General features: G+C 34.8%; 1 protein-coding gene across 1 annotated transcript in view; it reads left to right on the forward strand.

Moving 5' to 3' along the window:
* Positions 1-20217, forward strand: part of LOC123536425 (uncharacterized) — a 219690-nt gene that overhangs the window by 111289 nt on the left and 88184 nt on the right. The window lies entirely within an intron of this gene.

A 20217-nucleotide genomic window follows, 5' to 3' on the forward strand; every position in this document is an offset into this window, starting at 1 on the left:
ACTTGCACACAACTTGTATTGGCATTATATCTCGGATCCTTTCGAAAACTGGCCAAATCCAAACATGGGTTCTAGAGTTATGGCCCCTTAAAGGGCCAAAATTTGCCATTTTTGACTTGTGAACACATTTTGCAATCAACTTTAATAAAACTTGCACACAAGTTGTATTGTCATAATATCTCGGTTCCTTTTGAAAACTGGCCAGATCCCATCATGGGTTTCAGAGTCATGGTCCCTTAAAGGGCCAAAATTTGCTTGCTTGTGAACACACAATAGAGACAACATTTTGCAATCAACTTTAATCAAACTTGCACACAACTTGTATTGTCATAATAATTGGTTCCTTTCGAAAACTGGCCAGATCCCATCATGGGTTCCAGAGTTATGGCCCCTAAAAGGGCCAAAATTTGCTATTTTTGGCTTGTGCAGTCATATAGAGACTTCATTTATGGTTTGATTTGATACAAACTTGCAAAATATCTTCAACAACAATAAATTTTGGATTCCGTGATGAATCTGTCAGATCCAGTCATAGGTTCCAGAGTTATTTTATATCTGATTACCTCCCCTGATTTTAATCAAAATGAATTTATATTAGTAAGTACTATTGGACTCATTTGAAATTTCATTATTGTCATTTGTTGGACTCAGACAATCAGGGTAGGTAACTATGGACTGATTTTATGTCAAATTACCTCCCTTTATTTCAAATTAAAATGGGTATATCTCCGTAACAAATGAAGATACTGATCTAAAATTTCATTTATGCCATCAGATGGACTTGGACAATCAGTGAAGATACATATTGACTGAATTTATGACAAATTACCTCCCTTTATCAGTTTAGCCCACCATCATCAGATGGTCGGCTATTCAAATCACTCTGCGTCCGAGGTCCGTCGTCCTTCCGTCCGGTCCGTTAACAATTTCTCGTTATTGCATCTCCTCAGAAACTACTATGGGGATTTTGACCAAACTTTGTCAGAATGATGTATTGGTACCCTAGTTGTGTCCCCCCTGAAAATCAGACTGGTTCAATAATTTTTGAGTGAGTTATGGCCCTTTGTTTATTTTTATAATTTACATAGATTTATATAGGGAAAAACTTTGAAAATCTTCTTGTCCAAAACAACAGAGCCTAGGGCTTTGATATTTGGTATGTAGCATCATCTAGTGGTCCTTTACCAAGATTATTCAAATTATTCCACTGGGGTTAAATATGGCCCCGCCCTGGGGGTCACATGGTTTATATAGACTTATGTAGGGAAAAACTTTGAAAAACCTCTTGTCCAAAACCACAGGGCCTAGGACTTTCATATTTTGTATGTGACATCATCTAGTGGTCTTCTACTAAGATTGTTCAAATTATTCCCCTAGGGTCAAATGTGGCCCCGCCCTGGGGTCACATGGATTACATAGACTTATATAGGGAAAAACTTTGAAAATCTTCTTGTTCAAACCATAAAGCCTAGGTCTTTGATATTTGTAATGTAGCATCATCTAGTGGTTCTCTACCAAGTTTGTTCAAATTATCCCCCTAGGGTCAAATATGGCACCGCCCGGGGGTCACATGATTTACATAGACTTATATAGGGAAAAACTTTGAAAATCTTCTTGTCCAAACCATAAAGCCTAGGTCTTTGATATTTGTAATGTAGCATCATCTAGTGGTTCTAGTACCTTCTTTCATATTTCTCAAGCTACAGCCTCCAAATTTGAAGCACATGCATAGTTTTGTATACTGAAATGAAATTTGACCTTGAAATTGATCTAGTGAGCTATTTTCACATTTCTCAAGCTACAGCTTTCAGATTTGGACCACATGCACAGTGTTATGTACTGAAATGAAATTTGACCTTGATTTTGACCTTGAGCTAGTCTTGAAATTTGGAACATTCAAAAATGTATCAATGGTGGGTGCCAAGATCACTCTGTGATCTCTTGTTACCATGCAACTTGGAATAAAAGAGGGTGTTGATGAAAATATTTTGAGGAGTGCAATGATTCACACACATTACTTAGGCCATCCTTAAAAAATTGTTTGTTTGCAGTAACGCGACCGACTCACGAAAATCGCCGCGACTCAAACAATTTTTTAACCCAAAACTCGGATTTTTTTTTTTTTATCGGTGCCATGTTTTTATTCTTTCCTGTTTCGTTATTTCTTTTGGGTAACTATTTGTATTTGTATTTATAAGTTTTCCTAGACAGTGTTCGTTGAGGTTCAACTACATGAATGATCGATATGACCGATAAGAAACAAAATGTGTGAATGTTACGCTTTCTGTATACTGCTAATTAACAAGTGACACAAATACGATAATAGGCTGCTCTTCTATGCATTGTTTATCAATTAACTTTTACACATTGATCAATAAATACCTTTGGCAATGACGGACATTATTGTACCAAATACAAACCGCGAGAAGCCCACGTGTCAGTCGGCGCGTGGCATGATTGACATCTGCCAGAAGCTGATTAATATACCAAGCTCCGCCTACTGCCATACTTCCGCTTATGGCGGCGAACAATATTCGAATTCACCGGAATTTTGATTGACAAGGGGCAGTTCTTTCGAACTCGAGACGCATAAAACAAAAGTTCCTCGGGTCAAGCCGACGCACGGGAAATTTTTTTGTGTGGGTCAAATACGAGTTTTTCTCGATAAGTGCAAGTGAAAACCCAGAACCTCGGGTCTACCGAACACCCTGCCGATTTCCTGATATACTACAAAAATTCATGCAAAAATTTGTTTAAAAAAATTCCACATGGACAAATCGTGGTACATAGTGTTATCTGTGCAATACTGCAGGCGTATTTAACCGAGTTTTAGATTTGTAAAATAATGATTTTTCTCGTACGTAAAACATCTGGGATAGATAAATTCTTGGATATCTTTCTGTCATAATTTCTCAAACAATTTTGCAAACAAATAATAATTTTAGTTTCGATCTTTTGTCGTTGCATAATCTTTTTAATCTGCCCCGAGGATAAAACTGCAGTGACACTGCACAAGTCACTTGGAAAGAGCACAATAAACGTCAAAAATATTAGACAAACAAAATTTTCTTACCTGAAAATTTATTTATAAAAGTTAAAATCCTTTCAATGCAATGACTAAAACCAGCGAAAGAAATCCATAATGTTTACATTTCTAGATTTTCTATTTGCATGAAATTAATTTCCATGGGTCCACTTTTTCCTATTTTCAAAACCAGACTTTAGAAACATAGTTTTATTACTGAAACTTTCTGTGACTTAAATAATGTAACTGAAATTCATGCAAATTTTGACACCTGCCATCAGAAACTGGGTTTAATCTGTTTGACAACTGTTTCTTTTATGTGTGCCGACAGTAGCAGATCAAAGAAGACATGTATTATGTGTGATGTCATAGTGATGTCACTGCTATTGACATGTATTTAATTCAAGAAGTGACTGTGAAATGCTTTTATGGGTTTTTGTGTTTTGACTTTGAGTGCATTAGCACTGGAAGCTTGATTTATTTTTTGCTGATATAGAAATTAACCTAGCTTTTTTAAATTGTATTTCATATTCAGATTAGGCTTTTCTTGGTTAAGGCAATCATTGCAAGAGAGAAAAAACTTTAATTTGCAGTTTAATCACATTAGATTCACAAGATAAGAAATTAGGTTTACATGATAAGTATATTTAGTTCCATTTTCAACTTGCATGTCATGGCGCTATTAAAATCTTTCCGCGTTTCCCTAAAATCACTCCACCTCTCCCTAAAATCTCTCCACTTCTCCATAATCTTAGCTGAGGAAGAAATGACTTCACCCTAAAATATTAACATTGCTTAAGCCCTGAGTAAACAATGTAAAACAATTAAGTATTGTCTTTAAAATTACATGATACATAGGCTTTGAAGGAGTGCGGGTGCTAGTAATCAGACTCAGGTCTACAGGGTATTAAAATATCAAAGTTTTGCTATGTACTTAATGTGAATCCTAAGGAATGTAATGTTTTTTTTATTACCCTAGCCAGTGCAAGGACATTCAAAAGGTCTGGTCAATTATTTTTGTTTAATATATTGATAATCTTAAATTTTAAGTTCATATGGAGATAATAGCTCTGTTTCTGACTGGTGTCAGGCTATCTGTTGTTTTTTTGTTATTAAAAGGTGATATTACTAGTAATATTAGTATTCATACTATGTGAAAACTACCACCCTTGCAGATATGTTACAATCAAGTTAGCATTCTACAGAGAAGTGTTAGTACCCAGAAGGTGTACATACCAGAGGGTTAAAAAGAAAATGCAGGTGTTGTACAATTAGCATACAAAAAAAAAAAAAAAACGCAAAAAAAAAAAACCCTACCTACCTACTCACACTAAAAATTCTGGGTTGCGTTACTGCAAACAAACAATTTTTAGCTCACCTGTCACAAAGTGACAAGGTGAGCTTTTGTGATCGCGCGGTGTCCGTCGTCCGTCGTCCGTGTGTCCGTCCGTCCGTCCGTCCGTAAACTTTTTGCTTGTGACCACTCTAGAGGTCACATTTTTCATGGGATCTTTATGAAAGTTGGTCAGAATGTTCATCTTGATGATATCTAGGTCAAGTTCGAAACTGGGTCACGTGCCTTCAAAAACTAGGTCAGTAGGTCTAAAAATAGAAAAACCTTGTGACCTCTCTAGAGGCCATATATTTGACAAGATCATCATGAAAATTGGTCAGAATGTTCACCTTGATGATATCTAGGTCAAGTTCGAAACTGGGTCACGTGCCGTCAAAAACTAGGTCCGTAGGTCTAAAATAGAAAAACCTTGTGACCTCCTCTAGAGGCCATATATTTCACAAGATCTTCATGAAAAATTTGTCAGAACGTTCATCTTGATGATATCTAGGTCAAGTTCGAAACTGGGTCACGTGCCTTCAAAAACTAGATCAGTAGGTCAAATAATAGAAAAACCTTGTGACTCTCTAAAGGCCACATTTTTCATGGGGTCTGTATGAAGTTGATCTGAATGTTCATCTTGATGATATCTAGGTCTAGTTCGAAACTGGGTCACGTGCAGTCAAAAACTAGGTCAGTAGGTCTAAAAATAGAAAAACCTTGTGACCTCTCTAGAGGCCATATATTTCATGAGATTTTCATGAAAATTGGTCAGAATGTTTACCATGATGATATCTAGGTCAAGTTCGAAATTGGGTCACGTGCCCTCAAAAACTAGGTCGTAGGTCAAATAATAGAAAAACCCTTTTGACCTCTTAGAGGCCATATTTTTCATGGGATCTGTATGAAAGTTGGTCTGAATGTTCATCTTTATGATATCTAGGTTTTTTCGAAAGTGGGTCACGTGCCGTCAAAAACTAGGTCAGTAGGTCAAATAATAGAAAAACCTTGTGACCTCTCTAAAGGCCATATTTTTCATGGATCTGTATGAAAGTTGGTCTGAATGTTCATCTTGATGATATCTAGGTCAAGTTCGAAACAGGGTCATGTGCAATCAAAAACTAGGTCAGTAGGTTTAAAAATAGAAAAACCTTGTGACCTCTCTAGAGGCCATACTTGTGAATGGATCTCCATAAAAATTGGTCAGAATGTTCACCTTGATGATATCTAGGTCAAGTTTGAAACTGGGTCACGTGCCTTAAAAAGCTAGGTCAGTAGGTCAAATAATAAAAAAACCTTGTGACCTCTCTAGAGGCCATACTTTTCATGGGATCTGTATGAAAGTTGGTCTGAATGTTCATCTTGATGATATCTAGGTCAAGTTTGAAACTGGGTCAACTGCGGTCAAAAACTAGGTCAGTAGGTCTAAAATTAGAAAAATCTTTTGACCTCTCTAGAGGCCATATTTTTCAATGAATCTTCATGAAAATTGATCTGAATGTTCACCTTGATGATATATAGGTCAATTTCGAAACTGGGTCACGTGCGGTCAAAAACTAGGCCAGTAGGTATAAAAATAGAAAAACCTTGTGACCTCTCTAGAGGCCATATTTGTCATGAGATCTTCATGAAAATTAGTGAGAATGTTCACCTTGATGATATCTAGGTAAAATTCAAAACAGGGTCACGTACCTTCGAAAACTAGGTCAATAGGTCAAATAATAGAAAAACCTTGTGACCTCTCTAAGAGACCATATTTTTCAATGGATCTTCTTGAAAATTGGTCAGAATTTTTATCTTGATAATATCTAGGTCAGGTTCAAAACTGGGTCACATGAGCTCAAAAACTAGGTCACTATGTCAAATAATAGAAAAAACGACTTCATACTCAAAACTGGGTCATGTGGGAAGAGGTGAGCGATTCAGGACCATCATGGTCCTCTTGTTTAAGGATGGCCTTACCCTCACTCTCCAAGAAAAAAAAGATGGGGAGCTGTTGTTTAGATTGTGAAGTAGTGGTTATATAATTGTGAAGTAGTAGTTTTATAATTACAAAGTAGCCAGATATTGACCTCTGTTATATAGTGGGGAAAAAAAACCTGTACTTGAAGAACAATTGACACCTTACGTATGACCATATTACTTGTATCATATTCTTGTAAATTATTTTCTGAAACAAAATAAACACAAAACATATTTGTTTTATTAAAGGGCAAGGAAAGCTTGACAGTAATTTAATTTTATATGAAAGCCATCCTCAATTCTTTCGTAATGCTGAAAGAATTTTTAGAATCGGACCACTGTTGAAAAAGATATGGCAGTTTGAAATTTAAGACAATGGCTGATCATGGAGGCAGCAATTTTAGTGTGTTTATGAAGTCATTTACACACTGTTGAATTCTTTATTTAGCTGTTAACCTTTTAAATAGAATAATTTTGTATGTTTCTTGAGTATAAGATGTAAAACATGGTAATTTTTTTTTCATTATAGCTGGAAAAAGTACAGAAATTATTTTACAGAAATAAGTAAATACAGTTCAAATATGTATCTAGAAATTTGACAAATCTGCCATTTTGTTTTTGTTGCCATGGAAACAAAATGGCCTTCACTTTGATCAAATATTTAGATGTTCATAACTTTCTCAATAGCCCACCATCATCAGATGGTGACCTATTCAAATCACACTGCGTCCGTCGTCCGTCCGTCCGTTAACAATTTCTCGTTACTGCATCTCCTTAGAAACTACTGGGGGGATTTTGACCAAACTTTGTCAGAATGATGTATTGGTACCCTAGTTGTGTCCCCCTGAAAATCAGACTGGTTCAAAAAAATTTGAGTGAGTTATGGTCCTTTGTTTATTTTTATAGTTTACATAGATTTATATAAAGAAAAACTTTAAAAATCTTCTTGTCAAAAACCACAGAGCCTAGGGCTTTGATATTTGCAGGGTTTGCACAGACTTGAAAACTCCTTGAATTTCAAGCTGCTAGATGAAAAGTGCTTGAATTTGCAAAACCCCCTTTAAAATCTCCTTGAATTTGTTTCTTGCCTTGAAACTGCTTGAAAGGGGTTGATTTTATGATAAAAGTCCTTGAATTTCCTTCTTCAGAAATTTTTGGTCAGTTTAATAAAAATAGATCGAAAAAGTCGCTTTGTTATATGTACGCATCGACATGTTTTATGTCTACATAAGCTATGTGCACCGTACGATACGGGTTTTAAACCGATGGGACTAGGAAAATTTACGACGTGTTAAAAATTACGGACACCATTTCCGTAACCGATATTGAAGAAAATCGTGTATTTTCAACAAAAAGTGGCTTGAAATCATATCCATGGCGGGTTGAGCACGAAAACAAATGGAAAGCCATGTGCAAATATGTAACAAAGTTATTGACATTAGTTCAAGGGGTGAATCGTGCGCTGAAATCGCATGTCAAGTCTGAGAAGCACAAGAAAAATTGTACCTGATCGAGAGTCACCCACGGCCACTTTTGGGATGTTTAAACTATCCCCTTCGCCCCCAGCAGCCAGAGGCACCAAAACTTGATCTTATATGACATGATAAGTCACTGTTGATGTAAGAAGTGTTGATCAATTTTTTGCCAGTCATTTTGAGTGTGATAAAATGTTGATCAATTGCAAATTGGAACTTTATAGGAAATCTTATATCACTTGATAGTCATTTTGGATGTAAGAAGTGATCACCAATTGTAAGCCTGTCATTTCGTGTGTAATAAGTGCTTGTTCAATTTTTTGCTTATCCTTGAAAACGTAATAAAAGTCCTTGAAAACTCCTTGAAAACCCCTTGAATTTTTTGTCAGTCTGGCTGTATGAACCCTGATTTGGTATGTAGCATCATCTAGTGGTCCTCTACCAAGATTATTCAAATTATTCCACTGGGGTTAAATATGGCCCCGCCCTGGGGGTCACATGGTTTATATAGACTTATGTAGGGAAAAACTTTGAAAAACCTCTTGTCCAAAACCACAGGGCCTAGGACTTTCATATTTTGTATGTGACATCATCTAGTGGTCCTCTACTAAGATGATTCAAATTATTCCCCTAGGGTCAAATATGGCCCTGGGAGTCACATGGTTTACATAGACTTATGGGGAAAAACTTTGAAAATCTTCCTGTCCAAACCACAAAGTTTAGGGCTTTGATATTTGTAATGTAGCATCATCTAGTGGGTCTTTACCAAGTTTATTCAAATTATCCCCCTTGGAACAAATATGGCCCCGCCCCGGGAGTCACATGGTTCAAACAGACTTGTATAGGGAAAAACTTCTAAAATCTTCTTGTCCGTAACCTACAACATTCAAATTTGGACAACATGTATATTTTTGAGTGGCAAGATGAACCTTGACATGAGCTGACGTTGATCTTGACCTAGTGACCTACTTTCACATTTCTGTAGCTACAGCCTTCAGATTTGGACAACATGCATAGTTTTGTGTACCGAAAAAAACTTTGACCTTGACATTGACCTAGTGACCTTTCACATTTTTGAAGGTACATGCTTCAAATTTGGACCACATGCTTAGTTTTGTGTTCCGAAATAAAATTTGACCTTGATTTTGACCTAGTGACTTACTTTCACATTTCTCAAGCTACAGCCTTCAAATTTGGACCACATGCATTTTTTTGTGTACCGAAATGAACTTTGATCTTGAGATTGACCTAGTGACCTTCTTTCACATTTCTGAAGATACAGGCTTCAAATTTGATCCACAAACCATATTTTTGTGTTCTGAATGAAATTTGACATTGATTTTTGCCTAGTATCTGCTTTCACATTTCTAAAGCTACAGCCTCCAAATTAAAGCCACATTTTTTTGTGTACCAAAATAAATTTTTGACCTAGAAATTGATTATCCTACTTTAAACATTTCTCAAACTGCAGCTTTAAAATTTTAGACCATATGCTGAACCACTGCCTGTGGTGTCCCCAAAATGAATTTGACTTGATTTTGCCCTTAACTAGTGTTGAAATTTGGAAATTTAAAAAATTGCTAAATGGTAGGGCCGATCCCTGTGTTCTTGTTTTAAAGTGATTTTGAAAATTCTTTCACTTCTTAAAATTTTTTTTTTCATTTCTTTGATGATAAGTCTTTGGGGAAAAAGATGTGAAACAAAATTTGGGGGTTTGTAAATTGTAAAATGTTCCCAAAACAAAAAATTCCAGCTACTTTGTTTGAATCTTTTTCAAAGGGGGATTAAAAAATGTGAAAAACCCCCTCTTGCCCCCTGCACCACCCCATGGGGCCTGTTTACATATTATTGAATGGGCGCATGCCCAAAAAATTTCATGAAAGAGGGCTTTTTTAAACTGCCACATAAAAACACGCTCCTATTAAAGGCTGCACATAAGGAAAATCTTTTTTTAGCCACTATCATCAGAGGGTGGGCTTTTCAAAATCACTTGCATCCGGGTCCGTCACCCTTCTATCCGTGTTAAAAATTTTCTCTTTATTACATCCCCTCAGAAATACTGGGGATTTTCCCAAAACTTTTTTTCAAATGTATTTTGGTACCCTTTGTGTCCCCCTAAAAAAAACTGGTTCCAATTTTTGAGTGGTTATGGCCCTTTGTTTATTTTTTATTTAATGATTTATTGGGAAAACTTTGAAAATCTTCTTGTCCAAACCCCCAAGGGCCAGGGCTTTGATTTTTGGGTAGTACACATTAAGGTCCTCTCCCCGGGAATATTCAAATTATTTCCCTGGGGTAAAATTAGCCCCCCCCCCGGGGATCACAGGGTTTATCGACTTATATAGGAAAATTTTAAAAATTTTCTTGCCCAAAACCCTGGCCTAGGGCTTTGTATTTGGTTGCGCTTTATCTAGGGGTCCTCTCCCAAGATTTTTAAAATTATCCCCTGGGTCAATATGCCCCCGCCCCGGGGGGTCCCAATTTTTTACATAGACTTATATGGGAAAAAAAAGTTTAAAATCTTTTTTAAAAACCACGGGGCCTACGGCTTTGTATCTGTAAGTAGCATATCATGGTTCTTCCAATTTGTTAAAATTTACCCCCCTTGGGTCAATAGGGCCCTGCCCTGGGGGTCACGGGTTTTTATATAACTTTTAGGAAAAAACTTTCAAACATTCAAATTTGGACCAATGTAAGTTTTGAAGGCTGGGAAAAAACTTCACATGGTTCCCTTTGATCTGACCTGGTGCCTACTTTCCTTTCTGTAGCTACACCCTTAAAATTTTGGACCCTGCATCATTTGTGTACCAAAATAAATTTGACCTTGACATTGCCCTACTTTCCTTTTTGAAGGTACATGCTTCAAATTTGGACCCATGCAATTTTTTGTTCTGAAATAAAATTTGCTTTGATTTTGACCTAGTGACCTACTTTCACATTTCTCAGTACGGTTAAAATTGGGGCCCATCATAGTTTTTTTGTACCGAAATGAACTTTGATCTTATTTGACCTAGTTCCTACTTCCACTTTCTGCACTGCCTTCAATTTGGCCCACAGCATAGTTTTATGTCCCGAAATAATTTGACCCTGAGTTGATTTAGGACCTACTTTCAATTTCCACTCGGTTTTCAAATTTTGACTATATGCATATTTTTGGGTTTTGTTTTAAAATTTTGACCTTGACTTTTTAGTGTCGGGTGGTTTTTTGACGCTCGTGCCCGGCGTCGGGCTTCTGTCTTTGGGTTTAAATAAACATTAGCTTGTTTGCGATAGAGGCTGTATTTTAAAATGATCTTCTTAAAACTTGGTCAATGTTCCTTTTGATAAAAATCTAGGCTGGTTCAAAAAAGGGGGTCATTTTTGGGGGTAAAAAACAGGTCACTAGGTCAAATCAAGAAAAAATTGTGTAGGGCTAAAGGCTGTATTTTTCATTGTCTTCATAAATTATTTTCAGAATGATTCCCTTGTAAAATCTGGGCCGGTTCGAAAATGGGCTCGGGTGATCTATAGGTTTTTCTCGGGTGGCGACCTAGGGCCTCTTGGCCCTCTTTTTTTCAAACCCTACTTTTCACATTTCTCAGCACAGCTTAAAATTTGAAGAAAGCATATTTTTGTAAACGTAATAACTTTGACCTTGATTTTGATCGGGACCTTTTTACTTTCTAACTACAGCTTTAAAATTTTAAAACACAGCATGGACCCAGGCATTTTGTTTACTAAATAACTTTGCCTTGTTTTGACCTTAGCTAGTCTTGAAATTTGGAACATTAAAAAAAGGCTCAATGGGGGGGCCCCAAAGATCCTCTTGATCTCTTGTTTCCTGGGGTGTTTTTCTCTTTTTGCCCGTTATCTATATCTAAAAATGAAATTATGACTGCTTAAATGCGGCATATGCATAAAGTACTTTAAAGAATTAAATGTCTTGTTGTTTCTATCATGTGGTTGCTCTCATTTTAGTAAGTGAAAGGACAAAAAGGGTTTAAAAAAAGCAATGTTTAAACAATGACTCTTGAGCCACCTGACCAAAGCCGGGTGACTTTTGTGATCAAACCACTCATGTCGTAGTCAGTTGCCCTCTCTTTTGTTTTTTGGGGAAAAAAATTTAAAAATTTTTTCCAAAACCACAAGGTGTAAGCCTTGAATTTGGTATGTGACATCATCTTATGGTCCCTATGAAATTGTTAAAATTGGTTAATTGTCCCCGGGGGTGAAAAAGGGGGCCCCCCCCGGGGGAAAAAAATTTTACTAGACTTTTTAAAAAAAAAATTTAAAAAAATCTTTTTACTAAAACCAAAAAACCTGGGCCTTTGATTTTTAATATGTAGTTGCCTTTTGGCCCCTTACCAAAATTTTTAAAAATTTTAAAACCCTGGGGTGAAAAGGGGCTTCCCCCAGGGGATCCAAGTTCTACATGACTTATTAGGAAAAAAACTTTAAAATCTTTTTGCCTGAAACTGCAAGGCCTGGCTTTTTGATATTTGGTATTTTGCATTGCATTTTGTCAAAAAAAGGCTTTTGGGCCCTTAACCCAAAATTGTTCAAATTATGCCCCTGGGTGAAAATAGGCCCTGCTTTTGGGCCCCAAATTTTTAACATGGACTTATATGGGGAAAAAAAATTTTCTTGTCTAAAAGTTCAAGGTTTGGCCTTGATATTTGGTATGTACACTTCCTGGGGACTCTAAAAATATTTTAAATTATCCCCGGGGTGAAAAAGGCCCCGTCCGGGGGGTCCTTGTTATTATTATGTGGGAAATAAATATTTCATAATTGTCAGATTATTTTCCTATCTGTTTAATTATAATTACGTGATGCCCCCAAGAAACTAGGGTCATTGACTGTGATTTTGACCTATACCTACTTTTTTGTTTTTCAAAGTCCCCCTTAAAATTGGATGACATGTACATTTTGCCAAAAAATTTAAAACCGATTTCAGTGCCCATAATGTGCCCTCTGACCTACTTTCAAAATTTTTTAACATCATGTGCCTTTTTAAAAACATGTGGCTCATTTTTACTCAGGTAGTGTTTGGGGTCATCATGACCCCTTTTATTGTGAAAGGGTTTAAATGCAAATCTAAAAAATTTTCATTGGGGTATTTTAAATTTTTTTTTTTTCCACTGAAGCTGTGAACTAAGTTGTCTCAATTGAACGATTGATACTAAAAACCACCAGATTTGCGAACCCCTAGGGACATTACCCGAATCAACCCATAAAATTTGTTATAGACATCCAATGAACCTCCGCCACCATAGGCCCCCCCCCTCAAAAAGCAATTGCAGAAAAATCAAATGCTGTGGGACTAAATTAGATGATTTGACAAAGGGCAGGAGAGAAAAACCAATCCAACCCGAAACTTGGAACAGGGGACTGAACAGAGCAAGATTTTAAACGGGATTTATATTTCACAGGGGTCCGGGATTCCCTTCAGTGACTTTTTAGAATCTGGAAACAGAGCATATTTTTAAACCCACACTATTACATTGGTCATCCCTTTACAGATGTGTAAATCAGTTTGGTTAGATTTTTTTTTTTTTGTGTTTTTTTTAAAAGATTTCTAAAATAATCTTTGATAAGAATATTGGGTTTACTTCTTAAAAAATTTAAAACTATTAAGTGAGTCGGGAAAATTATAAAAGCCAAGCTCTAGGGGAGACTTTTGTTTTTTTGTAACAAGTTCTGTTTATCCTCCCTTTTCTGATCAAAAATCAAACGATGGTGGGCTATTCAGTCATTTGGCCCTTTTTCCCCTTAAAAATTTTCTTTGTCGATTCCTCAAAAACCGGGGGGGGGGGGGGGGGATTTTGCCCAAAACTTTGTCAAAAGGTGCTTTGGTCCCCTATTTTGCCCCCCCTAAAAAAATAGATGGTAACATTTTTGGTGAGTTAGGGCCCTTTTTTTATTTTGATTTCTAATTTTTTTATCCGTGGCCCCTCCAAGAATTTAAATTTTTTTTTTATGGCCTTACCTTTCTGCAGACACTAAAAAAATGATTCAATTGTTCTTTTTTTTCCCCTTTACCCTCAGGTGAAGGGATTTACCCTAGTAGATTGAGTTTAAAATTTGTTTGTATCAAATTTTATGTTTTTTAAATTTAAAATAATTATATTGCTTTCTTTGTATCAAAATAGAAAAAAATAAAAATTAATTAACCTTTAAATGGTGTCACTTCTTGTTTGGGGTGGGGGTTTTTAATTATTTTTTAAAATTTAAGTAACCTCTTTAGGATTTACTGTTTTGAAATTTGGAACATTCAAAAATGACTAATGGTGGCCCAAAGCACCTGTTGTTTTAAAATTAAAATTCAATTTTTAACCCCCAACTAATCGCGTTTGCCTTGCATAAAAATTTTAAAATTAATAGCCCCCTTCCCAACTTGCGCATTGAAGGGTCTTAAAATCCCAAAAAAAAACAAAAGCGGAAAAAACAAAGGCAAACCTTCTTTTTTTTGTACCCGCCCTCTGTTTGCGAACGGGAAATAATATTTTAATTTGTCCCAAGTGAAGTTTTATCCGAATTTCAGTTGCGATTGGATACCCTTCTAACCAACAATGTTAGACGACTTTACCCCCATAATCCCCCTGGACAAAAAAAAAGGCACTTTTTTCCCCCCGTGTTTTTTATTCAAAAAATTTTCCTTTTCCAAGCAATATACCCTTTTTTAAAGTCAGAAAGCTAAATCCAAAAAAAATGATAGATAAGTCTTTTGGGGTTTCTCTGATTTTTTCCTTTTAAAAAAAAACTTTTTGTGGTCAGTGGAACCTTCTAATCAAACTGCTGGGGAACCAAAAAAAAAGTTGGGTTTAGAGGGGTTTTCGGATTAAAAGTTTCATTTTAGAACGAAAACTTATGTTAAAAAAAATTAGGGGTTTTTTGTTACCATTAAGAGTAAATGAAATCTTTTTGTGTACAGACTAAAAAAAATTTTATCAAATTATAAGCAGATGCAGTTTGCTTTAGTTAATGTAAAATTTCAGTTAATTCAACTTCTAATATCACTTGAAAACTTTTTTTTCACCACCCCTACTTCACAAAATGTAGCTTAAAAGGAGAATTTTTTACTTGCCCCGGTTATTGTAATATCCAATTATTAAAAATTTTCAGTGTTTAAAAAAAAAACAATTGAAAAAAAAAAAATTGGGAGGGAAACAGATTAATAAGGGGATCTGTTCATTGGCAGTATTTGTTCCTATGTCTAAAATTCTTACATTTTTTTTTTTCAACAAACTTTTGAACTTGCTTTTTTCACACCTGTGCTTTTTGCATGGATCTAAAAAGAAAAAACTCTGACATGACTTTTGATTACCATGTTGGGGTTTTGTTGTTACCTTTTAAAGATAATAGTGAAATTGAAAACACTGAAAATGTCAAAATGTGAGCAAGTTTTACATCAGTACATTCCCAAACCCGGGTTTCGATTAAAAAGGTGATTTTAATGTAATTAGATAAAAAAAAACCAAAAGTTTGTTGGGTTTTGGGAGAGAGGGTTTTTCGGTTGAGGGTATTTTTACTAAAAATGAATAAAAAAAAAGGGACCAAATAATTTTTTTCATTTTAAGGTTTTTTGGGTTTTGAGGGGTTCGGATTGGGATTTTTCCACTGTATTGAAAAATACGATATTCATACCCCTATAAAATTAGTGACATGGTCTCTCCTTAAAAAAACAGTTTAAAAAATAATTCCCAAAAATTGTCCTTTTAGCTTTTATTCTCAAAAAAAGTGGCGTCGTTTAAAAAATTATATAAAAGTATCGGTAAGCTTTTTTAGTCACTGACCTATAAAGAAAAATTTTACAAAAACCCTTTTGTTTTTGGCCTTTATTTTCATAAAGGTACAGGAAATATTTTAAGTACTTTATGTATACAAAAACCTCACTTAAAGGAACTCAGATAAAAGGGACCGGGGTTATAAAACATTTTCTTTTCCCCGATCTATTCCTTTTTATTAAATTAAAAAACCCTTTGTTTAGGGAACACTTTTAAAAGGAACCTCGTTAAAAGGGAAACATTTTTTTTCCGTCCCAATAGCACACTCTCAATTAGGATCTGTGACGTCACCGATGGGTCGTATCTAAAACACACGCTCATTTGAAACAAACAACCAGGCATTTATGTACTTTGCAAAAGTAAACCATAAGTTTTGCATTTATTTCGTTATTTTTGTTCGGTTTCCATGCACATCGTAAACTAATTTTTTTTCCTTTTTTTATTTCACAAACTACCCGAGAAACTCTTTATTTTATATCCATGTTAAACTAACATCCGTTTTTTTCTCAATATATAAATGAATGGATAATTTTTATAAATTCTGTTTTTTGGACACTCCATTTTTTTAAAAAAAATTTTTTTAAAAAAAAGTAGAATAACTCGGGGAAAATGTTTTAAAACCCCAAAATGAAAACGTTTTTTAAAAAAAAATGTATTCACAGACCCAAATTGTTCTTTTTAGTTTTTCATTATTTAACATTATTTTTCGAAAAAAAAAAATTTCCCCTTTTTAATTGTGTAATTAATAGATCTATTTGTGAATAAAAAATCCAAAATTTTAAAATTTTCATTAAATTTTTTTCAATTTATGAACAAAATATTTTTTAAAATGTAAACTGTCCCCACATTAAAATTTTTGGGCCCACATTTTCAGTTATTCGTTGAAACAATTAACACCTCGTGAATCTGGTCCCTTTCCCGCGAAAATGGCCAACCCAAGTTTTGGCGCGAAACGGTTTTTACATTTTGCAATGGTAAAAAACGGGGCCCCCTTCACCGCGATTATTTTTCCCAAATTCCTATCCAATCGCTTACAAAATTATACCATGGGGTAATTTGGGGAATTTCCTTGGGTTTGAAAAAATCGTGCGAAAGTTTCCAACCTCTGTAAACACAAGAAACGGAACGGCACGGAATTTTGAAATTTGAGTGAGTTTACGATAATTATTTATCAGTACAGCTTAATTGCAAATGTTAATGCTTTTTTTGTGGGGTTATATTTTTTTTAAATTTAATCCAAAAACACTTTTAAAGTTTTTGAATAAAAAATTTTGTCTATACAATGATAAACAGTGTGGCCATTCCCGTAATTTCGAATGTAAAAAAAATGCAATTTGTCATTTTTTGACCATGTTAAAACAAAAACTTAAAAGAAGACGTTTTTTTTTTCATTTTAATCACAAAAAGCCCCCAGTAGCTTTTCAACTTTAGTTTTGCCCTTTATCGCCAAACCCTTTCAGCGTTTATAATGAATTGGTAATTTTCGCACAACGCACAGATTATCTTATTTATTAACCTTTTTTATTGTGATAAAAGCGATATTTTAGAATTTTTATGTCGTTAAAATTGCCGACTGCTATTAAATTTTAGAACTGATTTGTTTGTGCCTTGTCAATGGGTTTTTTAAAAACATAAATTTAAGGGGGAAAAACCACATTGCCAGTGTATATAGGGCAAAAAATTTCCTACGGGAAAAATTTCTTTTAAAATTTGTATAATGACAGGAAACAATTTAAAAAAAAATATGTATAAAAAATCATAGGTACCCGGTTATTCTTGAAATTTTCTGCCCTTGAAAGTACTTGTTCCGTATTTTTCCCCCATTTTAAGGGGGAGAAAAAATTTTATGACCAAGGGTGTTCCCGTGGTTTGTTTTTTTTCACATATGACTTTGATTTTATTTTTCTTTTTGAAGAAAATGTTTTAAAAGGGGAAATTTCCCTTTTGAAAAAAAATTTTCCTCTGTCAATAATTTAGGACTGTTTGAAGTGTCCTTTAAATATGGCAGCCAAAAAGATACCACTAAGTTCTAGTCTTTCCCCTGGTCGATTTTTTTTAAAACTTTTGCTGCAAATGAAATCTGAAACGAAATTAAATTAAAAAAAATACCAGTTTTCTTTCTTTGCTTGAATGATCTGCCCCTTAAAAAAAGATTTTTGTATGTTTTTTTTCAAAGGGGAGATTATGGACAAGCCCGGGTACTATGATTTATTTTTAATTATTCCTTTTAAACTTGATATCCGTAAAAAAAAAGCTTAAGAATTCGCCCCTTTGAAACCTTTTTGCCCGTTAATAAGGCAAAACGTTTCCCCAATTTTTCCCCTTTAAAAATTTTCCCCAAAAATTGGGGGAAAGTAATAAAACTGTATACTAAGGGGTCTTACTCCCCTTTTTTTTTATTTCTAGGTTTATGGAAAAGTCAAGCGGCCTGATATCAGGAATTCGCTTTAGACCGCCTGATTTAGTTTATGAATTCTTAGGTTTTTAGACTACAAAACTTTTTGCTGAAAATTTCTAAAGTGAATAAAAAATTTAAAATCTTGATAAATGGAACTTCTTCTTATGGAAGGGAAATTTGGGATTTTTATTTTCCTTTTGAGCTTTAGGAAAAAACTTGAAACCATATTAAACTTCTATAGGAATACAAATATTCCACATTCCTCCCCGTTTAATTTATCATCAACCAAAAACTTTTATTCCAAAACTTTAAGGCAAACCTAATTTCTTGACATTACCGGGTGTAGAATCAACACTGTTTTTTTAAAAGTTTTAAAAAATTTACAGACCCAAAATTCTGAATGACAAATTTTGGGACAAGGATTTGGAAACTATTATACCCTTATCAAATTTGGGGGGTTTACCCATCTTCAAGAAATTAAAACCCGCACAAATTTTTGAGGTGTTTTTGTCTATCAAATCTGAGTTACTTTATGTTTTTAGGGGTTAAACCCTTTCATAGAGCGTTGCGCAAACAAATTAAAAGTCATTTGCACAAATTTTACCCTTTCACTAGAAAATCTGAAACGAAAATTTGGGTTTGGGTTAATAGGCATTTCAAAATCTATCCGGCAATTTATAACCCCACACTTAGAAAAAAACAAAATGCGGGCAAGAGGGAAAAAACTTGTAAAAAGTCCTCAATGGACAACACTGACCAAACTCGGGGAAACCAGAAAAAATTTACAATAAGGAATGAAATAAATAAAATCATAAAAATTGTCAAAACCCGCATCAAAGCAAAAATTTAGAGAATGAATTACAATCGACGATTATGAAAATTTCAGAACAAAAGGTTTCAAGATAATTTTGAAGGTGTCACCCGCCTTACCACACAAAATGTTGAATCAAAGGCTCTTTTCAAAATGAAGAAATGCAATAACAAAGGAGATTTAATAGTGAAAAATATTCAAACTCGAAAAGGAAGAAAACAGTGTGTGATTACCCCGTTACCGATATGACCTTAGCTATGACTGAGGGTTTGAGATCCCGACTGGAAAAACCCCTTTAAAAACGAGTTCAGACCTGATGAAAACAAAAAATGCCGGGAAAATATTGATCTGAAGAAATTGTTTTTTCCTCAACTCGATTAAGGACCCCCAAAGAAAGCGGAAAAACGGGAAAATGAAAGAAAAACAAAAAAAAAAAAAATACCGGACAGAATTATGCAGGGCAAAAAAAACGAACAGGTGTAAAGATACTGTGCTGAAAAGCACGGGAGGTTTTTTTGTCCTCTAATGTGGGGAAAAATGGAGAAAACAAAGATACAAAATGTAGTATTGAACCCAAAAAGGGGCAGAGCAAAAAATATTTAAAAATTTTGGGAAAAACAGCTTGGGGGGGAAAGATGTATGTAAAATACATGTTGATAATTGAAGTCACAAAAGGGCAAAAAACCCCGGAGAAAGCGTCGAAGGAATTATTCATTACATATTATTTGAGAAAAGGAGGTAAGCTGTTAAAGTATCCCTCAAAGTTCAGTACACTCTCGGTATAAAGTAAAAACAATCTATAATGGGTTTAAAAGAGGATCAAAAAACCCAGAACAGATGAGAAAAAAAATTGACAATGATGCACAAGGTTTAACAATGAATGTAAAACAAACAGCAAGATTTTTACACACTTCCAAAATCATCAATTACTTAGAGCTAAAAAAGAAGCAAATTTGAACTGGGTTCACAGTAAGGTGATTATATCAAATGTACGTAAAAACCCAAAGTGAAGGGGGGAAACCCCTTTACCAAAATGGGTTTTTTTGAATATTTTAAAACATGAACTTGCTATTGGAACCAAAAAAGGATCTGTGACAAAAGTTTTGAATTTGAAGGGAAATCTTGATAGGCCCTGAAACGAGAGCCAATCCCAAAGGAAAGGGCAGCAAAAAAGTAAAAAGGGAACAAAAAAATTGCTAGAAAGACGACAGGTTAAAGTGCTTCCCAAAGGCCCACAAGTTTATTACTTGTCCTCGTCTAGAGGTAAGTCTATATTAAAGAAAAACATCTTGCCATAACTTACTTAAATCTCTATCAAAAGAAGCAATGAAACTTCTGGCATGAAGAGAGGGAGAGCTGAATCAAAAGTTTCGCATATGTGTAATTGATTCTGATAGTATAGGACTATCAAATCACACAAAATTATAAAAAATTTCGATGGCTGTCCC

Source organism: Mercenaria mercenaria, chromosome 1 (assembly GCF_021730395.1).
Source record: "Mercenaria mercenaria strain notata chromosome 1, MADL_Memer_1, whole genome shotgun sequence".
Classification (NCBI taxonomy): Eukaryota; Metazoa; Mollusca; class Bivalvia; order Venerida; family Veneridae; genus Mercenaria; species Mercenaria mercenaria.